The sequence below is a fragment of the Quercus robur genome, chromosome 11, assembly GCF_932294415.1.
Source record: "Quercus robur chromosome 11, dhQueRobu3.1, whole genome shotgun sequence".
In the NCBI taxonomy this organism is placed as follows: Eukaryota; Viridiplantae; Streptophyta; class Magnoliopsida; order Fagales; family Fagaceae; genus Quercus; species Quercus robur.
In genome coordinates, this window is record NC_065544.1 from 53377966 (window position 1) to 53397441 (window position 19476).

General features: G+C 34.6%; 1 non-coding gene and 1 pseudogene across 1 annotated transcript; both read right to left on the minus strand.

Moving 5' to 3' along the window:
* LOC126705232 (aminopeptidase P1-like) overlaps positions 1-19476 on the minus strand; it is a 32777-nt pseudogene that overhangs the window by 508 nt on the left and 12793 nt on the right.
* On the minus strand, positions 4327-4479 carry LOC126707849 (U4 spliceosomal RNA). The gene has a single exon (XR_007649147.1). It is a non-coding gene; the product is annotated as a U4 spliceosomal RNA (small nuclear RNA).

The following is a 19476-nucleotide window of genomic DNA, read 5'->3' on the forward strand; positions in this document are numbered from 1 at the left end:
CTTGTAAACAAGCCAATAATCCTTCTATTTATCGATTAGAAAGTGAAAAATTTTGCATATTCCCAGGTCTAGCTCTCTCTCTCAACGCACCACACCCAAAAAGAGAAAAAAAAAAAAAAAAAAAAAAAAAAAAACAAAACAAAACAAAATAACAAAACAACAACAACAACAACATGAAGGGCTAAGAAACACATTGTTTGTGTGTGTGTGTTGGATATATCTTTCTTTAAGAGGGCTGGGAAACACATATCAGATTTTTCTAGCATCCCCAGAGAATATAATGTCTGCCACCAATATTAATAGTCTAAGAAATTTAAACCACTTCTTATGAAAGGTGAATTGCCACACTTAGAACTCATCCTCCTTACACAAGAATTAAGGTGACTTCAAACATTCTTGAAGGCATTTTCACTTTTGTCGTTATTGTAGCTTCAAAAGCCTCCCTAAATCTATAATCTGTTGGCTCTTCTAGAGGTAACCACTGTTGACTTCAATGTTTAAAAGTGGGGGCATTATTTAAAATTCATAATGAATGCATAATTTAAAAAAACTTACCACCTCTCCCCCTTGTAAGCAAGGGGGTGAGGGTGCAATCATAAGTTCTAGACCTACCGTGTGTGTAATTACTAATTACCAACAACAACAAAATTGAAGGCTAGAATTTTGCAACTACGAATTCACCAAGTTCCCCTCCGGCCCCTCCCCCCTCCCCCAAAACAAACAAACAAAAAAAAAACAAAACAAAAAAGCAAAACAAAGGCTAAAATGATTTCAAAAGAAAAAAAAAGGAATAATTTCTACTATCTCATCTAATTTATGTCATTGGAAACCTTCAGCCATTGCCACTAGAACAAACCATATACCATCTTCATTGGATAAGAATTGCATATACTACCTTAAGAGCTTTTGCAAGGGCCAAAGGTGACGGCCGCAGAAGAACCTTATCAGCATCCAGTTTTGAATACAAAGCATAGCAACATGAAGTAGGATCAGCCCATATAAGTTCAAACTCATCTTTCATTTCCTTTGTATGATTTCCTGTTACTTCAGCTTGAGTTCCTTTAACGGCAGACAAAGCGTTGAGTTGATTAGATGCAAGCAAGGCCACATCTGAGCTCACTGCACCATACTCCCTAACTTCAATTTCGTTCTCCTCCATATAAGAGAGCACCTGTATATGACACAATTGTCAGAAAAAGTCTATCAATTTAATTAGGCCAACACTTGTAATTGAATTTTGGTACAAAAATACAATTGGAAATGAATGACTGTGCTTTGAATAGACATTATCAGATGCAATATTAGTTAAACTTGATATCAGTTACAGGAGAACAATTAACTGCCAGTATCATAAGTTTGCTCCATTGTTTACCTCTCTAGAGACAATGCAAGAAGATATCAAAAATTGAATTTTATAACTGACCTCAGAAGACACCTTCCCCTTGTCCACATATAAGAGAGCTGAGTTGGATGTTAATATAGCAAATGCATAAACAACTGGACAGTAGGACACATCACTCCCACGAATGTTATACAGCCAAGCAACCTGCACAATTGCAACTATACTTATGTTTTTCATGAAAGAATCAAAGATGAAGAATCTAAATGCAGGCCAGAGGCCCAATTTTATGAAATTCTCAACAAGAAGAAAATAAGAGCAGAAAAAAATTATAAAGCTTAGAAAGAGTCACCTCAACAAGTGTTGTGATGATTATACCACGAGCTTTCTCTTGCTTAAGGTTTTCTCTCAAATCATTCAATTTGTCTTTAATAGAACGACCAGAAAACTCCAATGGATGTATGATAACAGGATTAATTTCTGGTGGTGGCTGATTTTTCCAAACTTCATCCACCAAATTTTTAGAAGTTTGAACTAGCTTCTGCTGTTTTTTGGTAAAAGCATGCTCCCATCTTTTTGCAGTGTCTATTGACACACACCAAGGATCAACACCAATGGCCGCTTCCTTAGGCAGATTCTAAAAGAAAGAAAGCATAAAATCCAGTTAATATAAAAGGCTGTAACTTAATATATAACATAATGCATACATCAAGATAAGAACAACGAAATCTACAGTATGTGTAACACCATCAAAACAATTATTTAATAAAGCTAATAATTAATTAAATGGAATCATTCTATAGAAAATTGTAAAATGAAGTGCAGAACAAAGCCAACAGAAATGAAAAGACATTCTTAATAAATATTGGAATCACATGCTAATTGAAGTTGGCTCAATATATAAGACACAGAACAAGATTCATGAAGCCAATTCCCAAGGGAAAAAAATCAATAAAATATATGATAGTAACAATGATAAAAAATTCAAATGAAATGGCAGATTAAATTGTAACAGTCTGAATCCAAAAGTTCCAGTAAAAAGACAAGGTGGAGTAATCCAGTCCAAGAAGGCGACTTAACTTGCATAAATATAGAACAATAAAGCTCTCTCTAGGAAATTTACATTGTTCATAACCTTAACCCTCAAGACCAATTCATTGGAAATTTTAAAAACATAGTTACTCACATCCGCCATCTAGACATCAACAGCCGGGTCCTCTCCAATTTGCATGAGATTCCATTGATCACTAAGTTCCTTTGCAAACAGCAAAAAGTATCGTCCATCGTTCCACAGAAGTACTTTCTTCATTGTTATAAGTGCCAAACTTGAACAAAAAGCCAAATATAAAGGTAGTGAATTTTAGGCATAAAGTGCATCTAATCGCATATTAGCAATTCATAACAAATGTAAAGATGCAAACTTTGTAAGTGAAAGTGAATGATTGGACTAAACTCTCAACATTTTAACAGAGTGAAGATATTCTAATAACATTTCCAAAATTCAAAATTGAAATAAGGAAACACTTATAATTGAATAAAATTGTTTCTTAAAATTAAAACCACATATACTTTGGCTTATTATCAAAGTGCAGTGAGCAACAGTAGTGAAAGTAACAAGCAAATTCTATTGGGCAACCATGGCATAAGTCCCCCTTAAAGAAATAACAACCATTTCCACTTTCATATTCATGACATTACCAAAGGTCCACCATCGCTAGGACAAAAGCTACCACTAGTGAAAAATCCATAATGCAAAAACAAAACCCAATATTCAAAATCCTAGAGATATCCTCAAATTCATAACGCAACCAGTTGCAATAGGAGTAGAGGACACATTTTATGGTACGCACCATGTAGGGGCCAACTGTCATTTCATCAAAAGAGTTTACTTATGGGAAAAAAATGACAGCAAAGCCCCATAACTAGACTTGTCAGAGAGAAGAGGGTAAGGAAGAGCAAATGTGGAAGTTAGAGATTTCAAAGCTTTTGGGTAAGGAAGAGCAAATGTGGAAACAACGATCTCAAGCTCTATGGTTGCAAGAGGGTGATAACAATACAAAGTTTTTCCATAGTAAAGCATCTCATCGGTTTAGAAGGAATTGTATTGACACTCTTGAAGATCCGAGTGGGGAGGTGTGCATGGATGAGGATGGGATTTCTCAGATTTTGGTCAATTACTACCAACTCCTTTTTAACTCTTCAAATCTGTCTAGGATGGAGGAAGTTGTGGCGGGTGTGCCGTGCTCTGTAACGGAGGAGATGAATGAAGTGCTAAATGGGGAGTATACTAAGGAAGAGGTGGTCACAGCTCTGAATCAAATGGAACCTTTGAAGGCCCCGGGTCCGGATGGTCTTCCTCCTCTTTTCGAGAGGGAGAGAGATCGAAAGAGAAAAGTACGAAAAACAAGGAAAAGTGAATTCAGGAAAGAAAACTTGTATTAAAAGGAAAAAATTTCAATTCTTAGTGTTTCATATCTCTCTCTCTCTCTATCTCTCTCAATTTTGAGAGAGAACAACCCCCTCGACTTGGACCTATTATACAGCCCTATTGGGACTCCCCTACTCCCCATCCCCATGAATCAATCATATCTCTTGATAAACAACAAAATATTGATGTAGACACCCTGGCATTGCTAACAACTTAATTTGATAAGTTGTCCTCTCTAGCCTTTGTCCATAAGTGTAGAGATGCAACAACCACGTTGATGTGACTTGTTATGAATGATGTGTATATATATATATATATATTTTTTGAAATAAATAATAGGAATGATGTATAATAAAAATAATGTCAATAATAAATTCATGTAAAAATTTGCTAAATATCTATATTAATATGTTATGAAAATATGAAAAAAAAAAAAAAAAAAAAAAAAAACTTCCATACGTCAATAAAAAGTTACTGCAATTACTGGTTCTTGGAATAAGGTAAAACAAAAGGTTAGTAATTAAATAAGACAATAAGTTTTGAGAACTAGTAATTATAGGGCTTTACCTAGAAAAGGGAGCCCTTCCGGAAATTCTCAAAGGCCAAGGTTGAACCCAGGCCTAAGAGGGGGTTTGGAAATAGTTTTCAACAAGCAATAGACGCGCCTCGGTTAGAACCTCATTAGATGCGTCACTGCCCCAAGCGCAAAGATGGATTGCTAATGTGGTTTTGCTCTACATTTATATGCAGTTGTGCAGCTCAGTCTGCCATACACGAACGATGTGGGTTGCAATTCTCTTTTACGGGGAAAAAATTGTTGTATGAAGTGCTAATTTGGGGACTGCAACAAGTGCAAAATGAATTCGAAGAACTGCACTTGTAAGGTGAAGATTATTTTCTTGGTTCTGTGGCCCTATGATGTAAATTTCCAAATAGCTTGATTCTTGTTATGATCTGGAGCCATGAATGCTTCTTAACTCATGACTATTTTGGGTTCAAAAGTTTTATTGTACTTGTTGTTTTGCCTTTGACATGATGGAGTTTGATCAGTGCATGATTTTTTTCTCTTTTGGGTATTAAACTTGTTAGAGTTACTTAAGTCTCCCAAGTTATTATAATATTGAGGGAGGCAACTTGGACAAAATTATGTTCCTGTCTAGCAAGGACCTTTAAATCTCATCGTTGGTGATTTTGATATGCTTGATCATTTCAGTGGACCACCATATGCCATCAGCATATAGTAAGTGGTTGTTCATGAGTGCATATGTGCATCCCGATACAGAAATAATCAATTTGATGTCCAATTTAGTAATTGCTGTGGAGACCAAACATTTAATGCCCAATTAAGTATATGCTGTGGATACAACTTGAAAATAACGACGCTGAATAAAATTGAAAATATTGCCAAATTGATTATTGTAGTCTGCATCTACTGCTGTCTATATCGAATCTGCAACTGCTGCTTCAGAATTATTTTTACTTCAGAAATCTAATTAAACTGATAAACTTTAGCCTCTCTCATGCATATCCTGTTTGTGGCTGACCCCTGCTGTCTGAGCTGAGCTTTTGAACTCCAATGGTCTTAACAAATAAAGAGTTTCAAAGAGTGGTTTGATTTGGATGTGTTATTTCAACAAGGAACTTATTCATAAGCAATGAAATATTTTTGCTTATGCAGATTGAAGTGAAAGTTCCTGGCGGGTCAAGCAAGAAGAGGAGCTTGATCTTCTGAAATGGTTTTGTGGGGGACACAATCACAGATGGAGTAGTATAGCAGGCAAGAAAGGGCTCGAATCTAATGGCTCCTAAAGATTGCATCTTGACCAACAGAGTTCAAATTTGGAAGATACTCGCACCATGTGGTCTGTCTGGCTCACGAATTTCTTTGAATGATGTATAGTTACAGTAAACATATTATAGCTGCTTTTGCTTTTGATAAAGTGATGTAGCAGTTGGAAGAAGACCAGGAAAATAAAAGAAAGAAATAAAAGAAATTTAATTAATCCAGTGCTCCTATTTTTGTTTCTCCAACCCAGTTTAATTCTTAACCACCCAATTTCATTAAAAGTCACATGGAACTTACATGAGTATAAAATGCTAAAGACATCTATATCAAAAATGGCTAGTGTTAGGTGATTAATAAATAACAATTTATGTGGAGAGAGAGAGAGGAAACTTCATTAAACTCTTCAAAAAGGGTAGAAAAACGGAAATTCAATAAACTCTTGACATTCTATCATGAATAATGATCTATTTTTTGGGCCATCAGCATCATTGATACAAAAATGCTTGAACCTGAAAATCTCTTTGATAACTGGATAGGTCTTGACAAAAATGAACATTTTCGGAAAAGAGATACTCCATCACAATTGTTTTTTCCCCCACAAAATCGCTTTTCTTATATTGAAAATTGACTTGGAGCCCTTCAGATCGATATTGAGTTTATATAGGCATAAAGATATAAATGCTTCTTACGAGGCATTTATTTTTAAATATTATGAAATATAATCTTCATAATTTTTAGTGTACAATGTGCACAACTCTTCTAGATATTATCATTCTTCCCATCTCTTGTGAACCCTCTTTTTTTTTTTTTGGTAAGCAAACCCAACCAATCATGCAACAACTAAGAAACATCCATATTTTCATTAATTCTTGAAATTTTACAAAGATATTACTAATAAAATTTGCTAAATTTAACTAGGACACAACTATTATTATTACATTTTGCAAATGCTCACAAATGTTTTCTTTTTTGAGCATATGTAGAAGACAAGTAGTCTTAATTTCTTTTCAAATAAGGCGTTTCTAATATTCTACAAAGATATTGCTAAAATCACCTGCTAAATTTAGCTATGACTCATTATCATGATTAAATTTTGGAAATGCACAAAAATTTGTTCTTTCTTAAGCAAATGTGGAAGACAAGTAATCTTGATTTCCTTTTTAGATAAGGCCTTATGTGGTGTTTATCTCATGGATACATTCCTTAAGACATCGCTTGGATGCATTGATAAGTTTTTAATACTTATGGATACATTCGTAAATTAGTTGTAACCAAACCATTTGAAACTTGAGTTCCGTTGGTCATCAAGGAACTCTTGATCAATGATTTAATAATCTTTGGAAACCCTAACATTATTAGTTGCCAACCTTCTTTTCTGATGCCTATCTTGTTCTCTTTAGTGTTTTTTATGTGAACTTCCTCAACACAACTGATCCAAATTTCCATATTGCTACACTACATGGAAATGTAACTGAATTATGGGTGAGGATAGAAAAGTATCTCTCCTTACTAAATATAATCATTTCAACTTTTATCGAGGTAGGTCTAGTGGTTTATTGTATGCTTTTAAAAACTGGATTGGACTAGCTGGTTCAAATGATAATTGGACCCTAAACCGATCCAATAAAAACCATTGGTTCAACTGGTGAAAACCAGGAACTGAACTCTTTTCCGGTTCTTAACCCTCCAATTTCATTAAAAGTCATGTCAACTTACATGAATATAAAATACTAAAGACATCTATATAAGAAATTGCTAGCGTTAAGTGCTTAATAAATAACAATTTATGTGGAGAGAGAGAGAGACAGAGAGAGAGAGAGAGAGATAGAGGAAACTTCATTAAACTCTTAAATAAGGGTGGAAAAAAGAAAATTCAATAAATGAGCTCTTTAGTTTGTTCTCAAGAGTTTCCATATCAAAATTAATATTTCACCTATTTATGAACACAAGTATTTTCATTTTTTTTTTTTTATAAATTATAAAAGAGAGTTTTAACCTATAGCGTTCGCTTCTAATGATAGCTCTTTATTATCAGACCAATACACCAATTAGTTTTAGGTGTAGGTGGGATTGAATTCCAGGTCTCTTATTCAACCATTAAATATTTTATCAATTAGTTGTATCGATTCCATAGTTTTCTATCCAAAAGTTACATATCTTTCATTCAACAACTGAAGATGATTAACACTTGCTATCTGAAGGCTACAATCAATTTGTTGTGAAGGCTTTCATGATTGTATTAATGACATTCTTAGCTTTTGTCTGAAGCATGCAAGGGCAGCCAGTTTGTTGCTTTTATAGTGCTTGTTGCTACCAAACTTGTGTGAATTTGCTGCCCCACCATTGGAATTTGCAAAAACATATAAAATGTATGAGTAAAGTATGAATAACAAATGAAATATATGAGTAAAGTATTTTAAGTCTTAGTTGATTTGCTTCATTTTTTTGTATGTTGCCTCTCTCTCTCTCTCTCTCTCTCTCTCTCTCTCTCTTTCTCTCTCTCTCTCTCTCTCTCTCTCTCTCTCTCTCTCTCTCTCAATATAGCATGGTACAAACATAAAACACCACAATAGCTACGATTCTTGACATGACAAACTTCTCAAATGAGGAATTTTAGAACTTCAACTTAGCAAAAATAAGAATTAAATAATTTACTCATTGTCAATGCCTGGCCTCGATTGGAACGGGGCGGTTTCGCTGCTGTCTTCGTAGGCCCTCGTTCGACCACTTGCCATGGTGACAACTCCTGCGCGTGGGGAGCCCTGTTGGAGGGCCCCTCTCGAAATGATGTTGCGTGGTTTTCACGCTAAGCTTTGGGTGTTCTCTCTCTCTCTCTCGGTGGAGGAAGGTAGGTTTACTTTTGGTATTATGGTAGGAATCTGGGCCAAATTTTAAGGAATTACCAAATGTAAGTGGAGTTGCCACCAATCATTGGGTTTTTCTAAGGTGTGATTGATCACCTATTTCTAGTTGATTTTATCACCAATCCTAGGCTAAGAAAAATGTAATTTTTCCTAATCTAATGTGGATGGCAAAAAATCTTGATTCTTAGGTTTGAAATTTTGATTACGTGTGGGGAAGGTGTTAAGCACCCCACAATGCCTATCCAAGGGCAGTCCTTTGTTTTGATAAAACCTTAATTTTCAGAAATTGGCAGTAAAAACCTGATTTTGGCATTGGCTTAATTTCAGGGCTTTGCATGCATAGGGGCTTTGGGGTTTGGCTTTCAAAAGGGTGTGGTCCCAATCTGTACTTTCCTAAGGTATTCGACAAAGTACTAGATTTCCACGCCGAAAATCTGGTGACACGTCACCTTACTTTCACAGTGGAAATTAGGAATCGCTTGCCTTAGGTGACACGGACTATGACAATCACACTAGAAGGGAGAGCAGGTATATATATACATACATCATGCACAATGCAAGCACACAGAGCAAGAAAGTAAATGCCTGCATCTCTAGAGCACGGCCCAAAATATAGGTGTAGGAAAATAAACAGGGGTCTCCATACTCTAGAAATGAGGACGTATAGTACACGGTATGATATACCTAATACAAACCATTTAAGAGAGAAAGGGGGGAGGAAGGAGGGGGTTTTAAAGAGTACAAAACCGAATGGGAGAGACTAAACTCCTAAATCTACTAAACAGTAGATTTACCAAAAAATTAGCTGAAATAGTATAGTGGAATCTATGAATAGTACCAAAAAGTGCAGTGGGATCTATGAATAGTAGTAAAATAAACTGAATAGAAAAATAAATTGGCAAAAATAATCTTTGCCAAACGGATACTATATCATGCATATTAATTCACATAGTTCCTAACACTATAACCTTATTGGTTATATCATTTCTAATAATTAGCACTTCACCACCATTAATTGACTAATATGTGGCAAACCAATCTCAATTGGAGTCTTAAATCCAAGCAAGTGCCTAATCAAAAACCTAATTATCATTAGACGAACCAATAGATATTATTACAACATGCAGTGTTGTCACCTTCAGTATTGGAAATGGATGGAAATTTTATGTGAATTGACTTCATTCAATGTCATCATCCTCCATAGAGAAATATTAAGAAAGAAAATAATTGGTTTATTCTTCAAGATATGCTAATGATGGTTACATGTAACTATTTATAGAACTCGTGCTTTCATCTTATTGGCCACACATGACTTAACCCTATTGGCTTATACTAATTAAGTATATATGTGCACTCACCAATTAATCTATGTGATTAATGAGTTACATGTGCTTAGGGATCTAACTAACTCTATCCAAATTCCACCACTTGTAACAAACTAATGACATGGATTACAGTGAAATGAAAAAAAAAATTACAATATGGAAGCACAAAAACTACCAACAACCAAATGTGGGGTTCCTAACCAGTTTTTTAAGATAAGGCAAGTTTTGATACCAATTTATTCTTGCTTGTTTATTTTGAGTGTGGCTAGAAAACAGTTGGTTTATACAAAATATAAATAGAAAAAAAAATGAAATAATCGTAAAAATAACAAAAATTTATGTGGTTCAAGCTTGCTTTTGTTCATTAGGGACATCAAGGAAAATGTTTCACTATGAAAATGGGGAATTAAATATGTGGTACAAAGGCACTCTCATAAAACTGAAACCCCAAATACACCTAAAACTTCTCTCTCACCACAACTAGCCCACCGTATGAGTTCTTAATTCCCTAAATCTGTGTACAATTGACCAAATTAAGTTATGTGTATGCTAGAATTTAGGTGTGCCCATCAAAAAAAAAAAAAAGAATTTTGGTGTGGATAATTTTTTTTTTTTTTTTTTTTTTGATGAAGGTGTGGATAAAATATTTAAGTACTTGTCCCTGACGGCAATGGAATAATAGAGTACAAATACTACTCGAAGCTAAGTCCCAGTTGTGCGCGAAACCATGCCCACCACCTTCATCAAAGTCAAGAAAATAGCGTTGAAGAAATAAAACCAATAATATCTGTTTGCTTCTGAGGGCATGATATTGCCCACTTCACGGTTATTACAATGCTTTCACACTAGTCTAAGATGATTCATGATTGTGTAGATAATGTTGACTTTGAATAAAGGTTACCTAAGCCATCTGATTAGCTTGTATGATATTCACTTGAGACAATTTCAAATACGAGTTGCATATACCAATTTCTTCTCTCTCTCTCTCTCCTTACATATTTCATAGTTACTACTCAAAGCTCTCCAATTCACGTGAAGATGTGTTTCTAACTATCCCTGAAGAGAATTTATTTAGACAAATTTGCCTTGTCAAGGTATATGATCATACAAGTTCTTTCAGAATTAAATTTTTAGGTTTATCATTTGGGAGATTATCTGATTGTACAGATTTTGTGTAACTGTAATTTGGAGAGCTTTGTGCTTTCTATTTCCTTTTTTTTTTTTTTTTTTTCCTGGATTGATAATCAGTAATTACACATACACTCCCATTGGGTCTTGACTCTTGAACTCACTATCTCACTGGACAAAAGGAACAATACTTCCTATTTCCTTTTTAAATTACTGGACCTTAGGGTGCGATGGTGGGGACCAAGTGCCTAATGGTTACAATTTTTTTTTTTTTTTTTGGGTGCCTAGAGCCTTATAGCTCAACTACAACTCTTGGTGTTTCTAGTGGAGACATCCAGATTCCAAATCTCCCCATCCCCAACTATTGAATTATTAAAAAAAAAAAAAGGTTACAAATTTTGGTTGATATCATCCCCTTACAAATAATTCAATATGTTTCTTGAGGAGATAGGTCTATATAAAGCATATACGGTGTTGTTGGTAGGAGAGGCATCCATTTAATGACTAGAAGGAGCAAATTCTAGGGGCTCTTTGTTGTTTTTCTGTCCGCTTAATAGGTAATTACTTATCTGGACATTGAAATTGTGGGTCTAAGATTCAAAGCCCGGTTGTTGTATGAACTGAGTATCCCATTTTAAATGTACACGGTATCGGACAGAGCAATCTGCTCAGATGAGTTCAATCATCTCTATCCTCATTCCCGACTCGTACAGCTAAAAGCCTGGTGAATGATATGAGGGCAATGGAGTTGCAAGTTGTTTTGTAATTATTGTAATATATTTATGGAAAATTAATTTTTTTGCCATTGTGTGTTATTTACCAGTAAAAAATGGTTAGGATTTTCGTGAACATAAAGTCTTTTTGATCGATATTATATTACTTAATTCATTAAAAAAAAAAAAAAAAGTGGTTAGGATATTCTTTATCCATAAGATGCTATAATCCTCTTGCTAATATATTCCAGATTAAGTTCCATACTATGACTAATTGTACAATATCAGAAACTTTTATTAACATACAAATGTTTTCCTTTTTATTATAAACTAGCCGTGAATCCGCGCGTTGCGCGTGATAATTATTTTTATAGTGGTTTTATTAAAAAAAATTTACTATTTAAGCTAATCTAATAATGAGTAATGTATTTCGTAATTATATTTTTATTTATTATAAGAACAATCATAAATGTAATATAGGAACAATCCAAAACACCAAAAAAACGTAAACTAAAAAAAATTAATAAAACTTAACAATGATTAATTGAACCAATATTAGGATAAAATTTTGTTTTTGATAATCTATTAAGATTATTTTCTTTGTAGAAATTATAATTTCGGCCACCCAAAACATATTATCAAATAAAAAATTATTAGCAAAATCTAAGAATTAAATTTCTATACATGCATTGTTATAAAATAATAAAAAAAAAAAAAATTGTAAAAGTTAAAATTTGTCACCTATCTGATTATTTTTGTTTGGCTAACCTTTACTTTTCTTTAAATAAATGGCATTATAGAGTACTTCTAATACAGCTATTAAGAGTACTTTGTCCACCACAAAGGATTAGAAAATAAACAAAAATTAGTAAAGTCTCATAGTTTAACATCTAAATTGAGCACTATAAAAAATCATGCTATATAACAGAATAAATACCAAATTATCTAAATCATGCTATGTAATAGAATAATATTATATTTTTATATGCTATATTTAATTCTTTAGAATGCAATAGGATAACATTTAACAATCAAAGAGAACAAAAAAAAAAAAAAAAAAAACAACAACAACAGCAATTTAAAAAACAAAACTAAATCACAATTTAAAAAACAAAACTAAATTGCATTAACCCAAAATAGAACTTTAAAGAATATAAAAAATTATCAACCTAAAGTAGAGATGCAAGAAAAAAAAATCCACCAAAAAATTTAGAGAGAGAAAGAGAGGGAGAGAGAGAGGGAACCTTTTCTTTGGTGAGGGAAAACTATGCATAGAATAGAAGAGGTAGTGACAAATTTATAGTAAGAGAGTGTGAATAAGAAGAGACAAAAATAATGGAAGATGAAGGGAAAGAGGAAGAATGGTATTAATGTAGAGGGTAGCGGGGAGATGAAAAGATTGAAAAAGTAGCGGGAGATGAAATGGTAAGGGAGAGGTAAAGGTTGGAGAAGTGTAAATATTAAAAAAAATAAATGTTAAAAACAATTATAAGAAAATTGAAATTAAAAAAATAATAATTAAAAAAAAAAAAAAACTAAAGCTTGAAAGGCTTCAATTTTTTTTTTTTTCCTTTAAGCTTAAAAGGCTTACACAAAACCGTAAAGCTGAACTGAAAAGGTTTTGGGTTGGGCTTAATAGTGGAACTAAATAAATAAGAAGTGAGCTGAATTAATCATTTAGATTTATTATAGGGTGATAGTAGAAGTAAATAAATAAGTACTGAGCTGGATTTATTATAGGGTGATAGTGGATGTAAATAAATAAGTAGTGGGCTATATTTATAGGGCTGAAAATTGTAAAAACCATTTTAAAATTGTAGGAAAAATTATATTTTAAAAAAGAACAGGAAAAAAAGAATGACGTGGCAGCTGATATGGCGCAACATGAGAGCAGCAACATTAAACGCTACGCTTCAGCTTTTAGTAATATATAGATTTATTTAAATTTATTCCTCAAAGTTTGATTCTGAAATTGACTTTGCTGATTGATACGGGCACAAGAAACAGTGTCGACTCTCTTGATGACTCAGTAGCTGGGGACATCGAATGCTCTGATTTAACTGACGCAACTATTGAAAGGTCTTTCGATGGTTTGCAAGATAATGAATCTTCTGAGTGCTTCAAATTCCCTTTAGAGAAGGTAATTCTTTTGCTCCTTTGGCCTAGAGCTTCTATTCCAAATCAACTCCAATATGTAAATGATCAGAACATTTTCAGCAATGTCAAGTTTGCAACTCAGTTGTCGACCTCTCTTGCATCCATGGCTTGAAATAGGAAATTCCCTTTCTTAGTCCAAGGGGTAGCACAATCAGTAGGGGGGATCACACTTCATGAAGCAGAGGTGACTAGTTTAAATCTTCCCCTTCACTCTCCCTATGGGGCCTAAATTAATTCTATACTGACTTTGGCTGATGGGAAAGAGGTGATTTGGAATTGTGACAAGACAAGCATTTTTTTTTTTTTCACTCTAGGAAATAGAAGTGCTGGGTAATCTTAGTCATACTTTTTGTACAAGTTGATATGAAAGTGTTGCTTTTTTAATATCAAGCATTAACTGGATCCTAAGTCACTACACTTCATGATTCATGTCCGATCAAATATTAGACTGATTTTGGTTTGGTTGTTAGATTTAATACAGTCCTAATATTATTTGCCTTTCTAACCTTTCTAGGTCAATGACGCTTGCCACTTGGTGCTTCTTTGCCAGAGGACACCCATCTGCTTTGGTGGGAGATATCTGAAGGTAAACCATTGTCAATAAAGAACTCTATTTCCTTTTTGGATTATATTAGCACTTAAATGTTTAAGAATTTAGTGTATTTGGTGTCTAGTTTATCAATTTCAATCTCTTGCCTACATGTAAACATTTCGTGTGTATTTGGATACAGCTTATAAACTAGCCTTTTGCTTTTTAGTTTTTATGTTCAGATTTTTAAAACTTTACTTTTTCTTAATTTTTCTCACTTTTTCAAAGTACCAGTATAATTTAGCAAAGCAAAAAGTTTTCAACAAAAAAAGCTAAGTAAGCTATTTCCAAACGAATCGTATTACAATCAATCTTTCTTTATTTTGTTTGATTTCAAATATTTTAGTTTTAACAAGGAAATAGTTTGCTTCATTGCTGCTTCTTGTAAGAGCATATGGGAGAGCAGAGAAAGTTGATGTACTAGACGTTAGTGAAGTTACTGGTCAACCGATTAACTTACCCTAGAGTTGGTATGATTTAGTATGCAACCCAACAAAATGTTGGAATTGAGACCCTTTCTCTTAGTAAGGGGTTTCATGTGGCATATGTGTTCTTTCATCCAACTCTTCTGTCTAGGTCAAAACAAAAGCAAAATAAATGTGGAAGGAGTGCATATGACATGTTCGCTTAAAAAATGAGGTGGTCCCTTTAGAGACATTAAATAAAACTTTAAACAATGAGGTGAACACCCTACATTAGATCATGCATTCACGGTTCTTAATTGGAGGCAGACACCTTAGGCGAGAGAAAAAAACTCACACACGCACTAATAGATTTGATTTCCATTTAGAGTATTAGAATTTGCAGAGCTAGGATGTCTCGTGTGTGGATATGTTCTTGAATAATCCAATATGATCTATTATTAGACATCAAACAATGTTTTGCAAGAATTTTGTTCTGTTAAATCTGGCAAATACATTTGATACATATTTTACATTATTGAAGAATCTACATATTACAATATGTGAATCTATATATATTTGATTTCCATTCAGAATATCAAATTCTCTAGAGCTAGCAAGCCCTCATGTGTGGATATGATCTTGAATCATCTGTTCTGATTTATTATTAGACATCAAACAGAGTATCTACAAGAGTGTTTTTCTATTAAATATGGAAACATACATCGTGATATCTATTTTACATTATCGGAGCATCTATGTTTCTTTAGGCTCCATCATGTTCTTTGCACATGAAGTAGTCTTTCCTCAATAAAATATATTGGAGCATCTATGCATTACAATGCTACTGGACACTTGAATCACTAGTTTTAGTGGCAAAGCAACATTGACGGTTTAATTTGAACTTGAAAAGTGAATACTGTGCAACTTGCAATCCATGCTATCTGTCTCACTCAGTTACTCTTTGTATTGTAGTACTCAAGAAATGGGAGTCAAACACGATGGATCATTGATGATGAAAGAATGGGAGAAGCATCTGTTGAGGTACTATCTACTTTTCTGATCATGGTGATTATTATTATAATTGAGGTTGTTTCTATGAAGCAATGGGTTAAAAACTGACAGTGTAATGTGCTTACTATCTAGGAGATAATAGGTAGCAACATCCAACCTGTGTGTCAAGCTTTAATGAACAGCTCTTTTTCACTTGTTTCTTGGTCAGATCTTCATGGCTTTAACACTTGACTTGAACAACATGTTTCTTGAAGTCTTAAACCCATCCTAGATCTACCCAATTACAAGTAAAATGCATTTTGTCAAAGGATTAGCCAATTACATAAAAATGTCCCCAACAATCTCCTCCTTTGGTAACCCATGACAAAACCACAACAAACAAATGAATCATGAGAGAAGTCTTAAATCACTACACTCACAACCACTTGATGGATTACAAAATAAATCTAACCTTAACATAAACTCTTGAAAAACTTTGCAAGAAGAGAGTTCATGGCATGGTAGACTTTCACAACTTGTCTTTCTGAAACATTTAAACAAAACTCATCAAGGCATCATGTGTGAAACAGAAATAAAGATTGCATACATAAAGAAACATGTGTATAAAGAGAAAAGAAACAACACATGTAGAGGTAGGTGAAGAAAAACATACATCATCATCATCATATATATGAAAATAAAGTAGAATGTATGTAAATAAATGGTCACAAGACCGGTGTACAAGAGGATAATGTAAAAAGAGAAAGAAGAAAATGTATGTAAACCTCACTACATCCCTTGAAAAAATATACACACTCCCCCTAACAAAGAATGTCCTATACTAACTTTCCTCCTAAGTACAAGACTACTTTCAAGCCCAAAACTACTTCCCCTTTTTGTCATGAATGACAAAGGGCAAGTCACTGAGAGGTCATCATCGCATCATCACCGGAAGAGCTAGCATCATCCTCATCATCATCAACATTATCAGTCGAGGCCTCTGGAGAAGGAAAGGGAGAAGGAGCAAGACCAGCCATACGAGCCTGCCGACGGGCAATGCGACCTACCTAGTTGTTCATCTGACACATCTCATTAGTGAGGTAGTCAAGACGACCACCAAAGTCAGCCTGCATCCGTTGAAGCTGCTCCATGATGGCATCGAGGGTCACACCACCAGCGGCGGAAGAGGAAGGAGCGAAAGAAAATGGAGCTGAAGATGGTGGAGCCTGAAGAGCTTCAGGATCGATTATCTCTACTTGTGGCCGCTTTGGTCGAAGCTATGCCTCACTCTGCCAGACAGAATCAACGCTGATGGCACCCATAATGGTGAAAAGAGAAGAGAGAGGAATGGGAATGTGAAAGTGTTGAAGGATCCGCATGATAGCCAAAGGAAAAATGAGCTTATCACAAGTGGCGGTATCCAAATACACATCTAGAATAGATGTGATGAAGTGAGAGGGAAAGTCAATGGAGAGATCCTTTAAAAGAGATAGAAGAAAATGAGCACGAGGCTCAATAATGGAGTTATAGTAAGACAATGGAGTGAGAGTGAATGTCACCACCATGTTAAGGAACCTCAGGCCTTTGACAAAACCCGAGCGTGGAGTGTTTAGCTTACCACCCATATGGAAGGAGTCTCACAAAAGTGAGAGATGAGTTCATCTCTAGACACGATTCGGAGACGATCACAGCTAGGGTAGTCAGGACGCACTACCCTAGGAACATGTAGTACCTTTAAATTGCATAGCAAACTGAGGCACGGAGGTATTGATGCCGTGTATGTTGGAGTAAAACTCCTGAAGAAACATGATGGGGTGCTGCACGAGTTTCTCACAAAGAGATTCCCATCTCCGAGTTCGAATGATATCAGGTAGCAGAGTGTTGGCAAATCTGACAGAATAACTTGGCGTTTCGGATGAACACCATGGGCCTGGTAGTTCTCAAAGAAGTCCTTATAGGCCTTCTCATCATGGAACCAAATATGAAAGGGAAGATCAGAAGAAGAAGACTCGAAACTTGGAAGAGGATTCCGAGCCAAAGTGGATTTGTGATGTTTACGTTCCATAGCACAGTCTATCTGAGAGAGAGAAAGAGAGAAAGAACAAAAACACAACATAACTAAGAATAGGAATGAAAAGAGAGAACATATGCATGAAGAATGCATGAACATGTGATGTGCAAAAATTAAAAGCATCATAGGCAGAAACCCAATCCAACCTAACAACACTCACAAGTTTAATCAAGCACACAATCCTAAAATGCATGAAACATTATTATAATGTATAGAAAATGTAATGCATGAACATATAACAACAATTTCACAAAGCCTAACCCAAAAATTTCAGGAAAAACTCAAAACCCCAAATTTTTTTGAAAAACTCCAAAACCTAGGTCTAAAATGCAAGAATGCATGAAAAGAGAGAAGATGAGAACACTTACCAAGTGTTTGGAGCTTGATCTAGGCGGAAGAACACATGGGTGAGGAGATTTAAGAGTGATAAAGAGGTTTGGGACGAGAGAGAAGTGAGAAAAGTGAATTTTGAATCGTACCAGTCCTTTAAATAGAATATGTAGCTTGATGGATTGAAGATTCTATCGAGGATCTATCGAGCACTAAATCTCGACAGAAGAGAATCTGTTGAGGTGCTGTCGACAACAAGAGTCATCTCGATGGATCAAAAAATCTGTCAAGAATCTATCGAGCAAACATAGAGCACAAGAATTTTTCTCAATGGATTGAAGAAGCTGTCGAGATTCTATCAAGATGAAACCAAGAAACTTGGATGGATCGAAAATCTATCGAAGATCTATCGTGAAAGATAAAGAAGGCTTGATAGAAAGGAATCTATCGAGGAACTATCGAGGAGCTATTGAGCTTGAAGAAAGAAGGTTTTTCAAGGGAGGAAAAACACATAAAGATTAATGCAACAAACAAGCTACTCAAACAAAGATCCAAGCAACATATTAAGCTTTCTAAACATCTCTCAACATATATGCAAAGCATACATAGATCCAAAAACACACACACACACGCACACACTAAACAAGTCTAACCAATTTTATAGTTCAAAAACAAGTTAAGACAGTTTAGTGAGCATATATTAACACATGTATTTCCTGTGATGACCAAATCACATTGTACCTACACATGTATTAAAAGTAGCAAAGAGTATGCGTGTTGTGTGTTAAAACATAGTAAGAGTACATAAGTGTCTCATATTATGAAGATTTGAGACTAGAAAAAATCAATTACACTCACACGCAACCACAATTGCTTGATGGGGACTATCACCTTCGAGGTACATCCTCTAACTCCTACATCTTCTAGAAACATGCTTGCAATCATATTAAACACATTTTTTCTTTTTTCCTTTTATTTTTCTTTGCAAAATTTTCTTTTAAGCATAGCATGCATGGGCATATAAGAGAGAGAAAAGAATACCCATTTATGTATGCTAAAACATTCCAATTTTGCTCTGTCTAAGCACACAGATGTTATTCATGATTGGCGGGCTTTAGTGGTGAGATGCTTATTTATGCATTTCTCTTAGGATTTTCTAGTACTTCCCATCAAAAAGAGTGATATGAGTATGAAATATAAGAGACAATCTTAATTGTACTCATCACAAATACAAGCCACAAAGCTCACTTGCTTAGTTGTGCATTGAGATGCTCATCTAAGCTACAAGAGATACAAAGTTTAGAAAACTTTGTTTCAATGGCCATTTAGGGTACACAAGTACCAATATACAC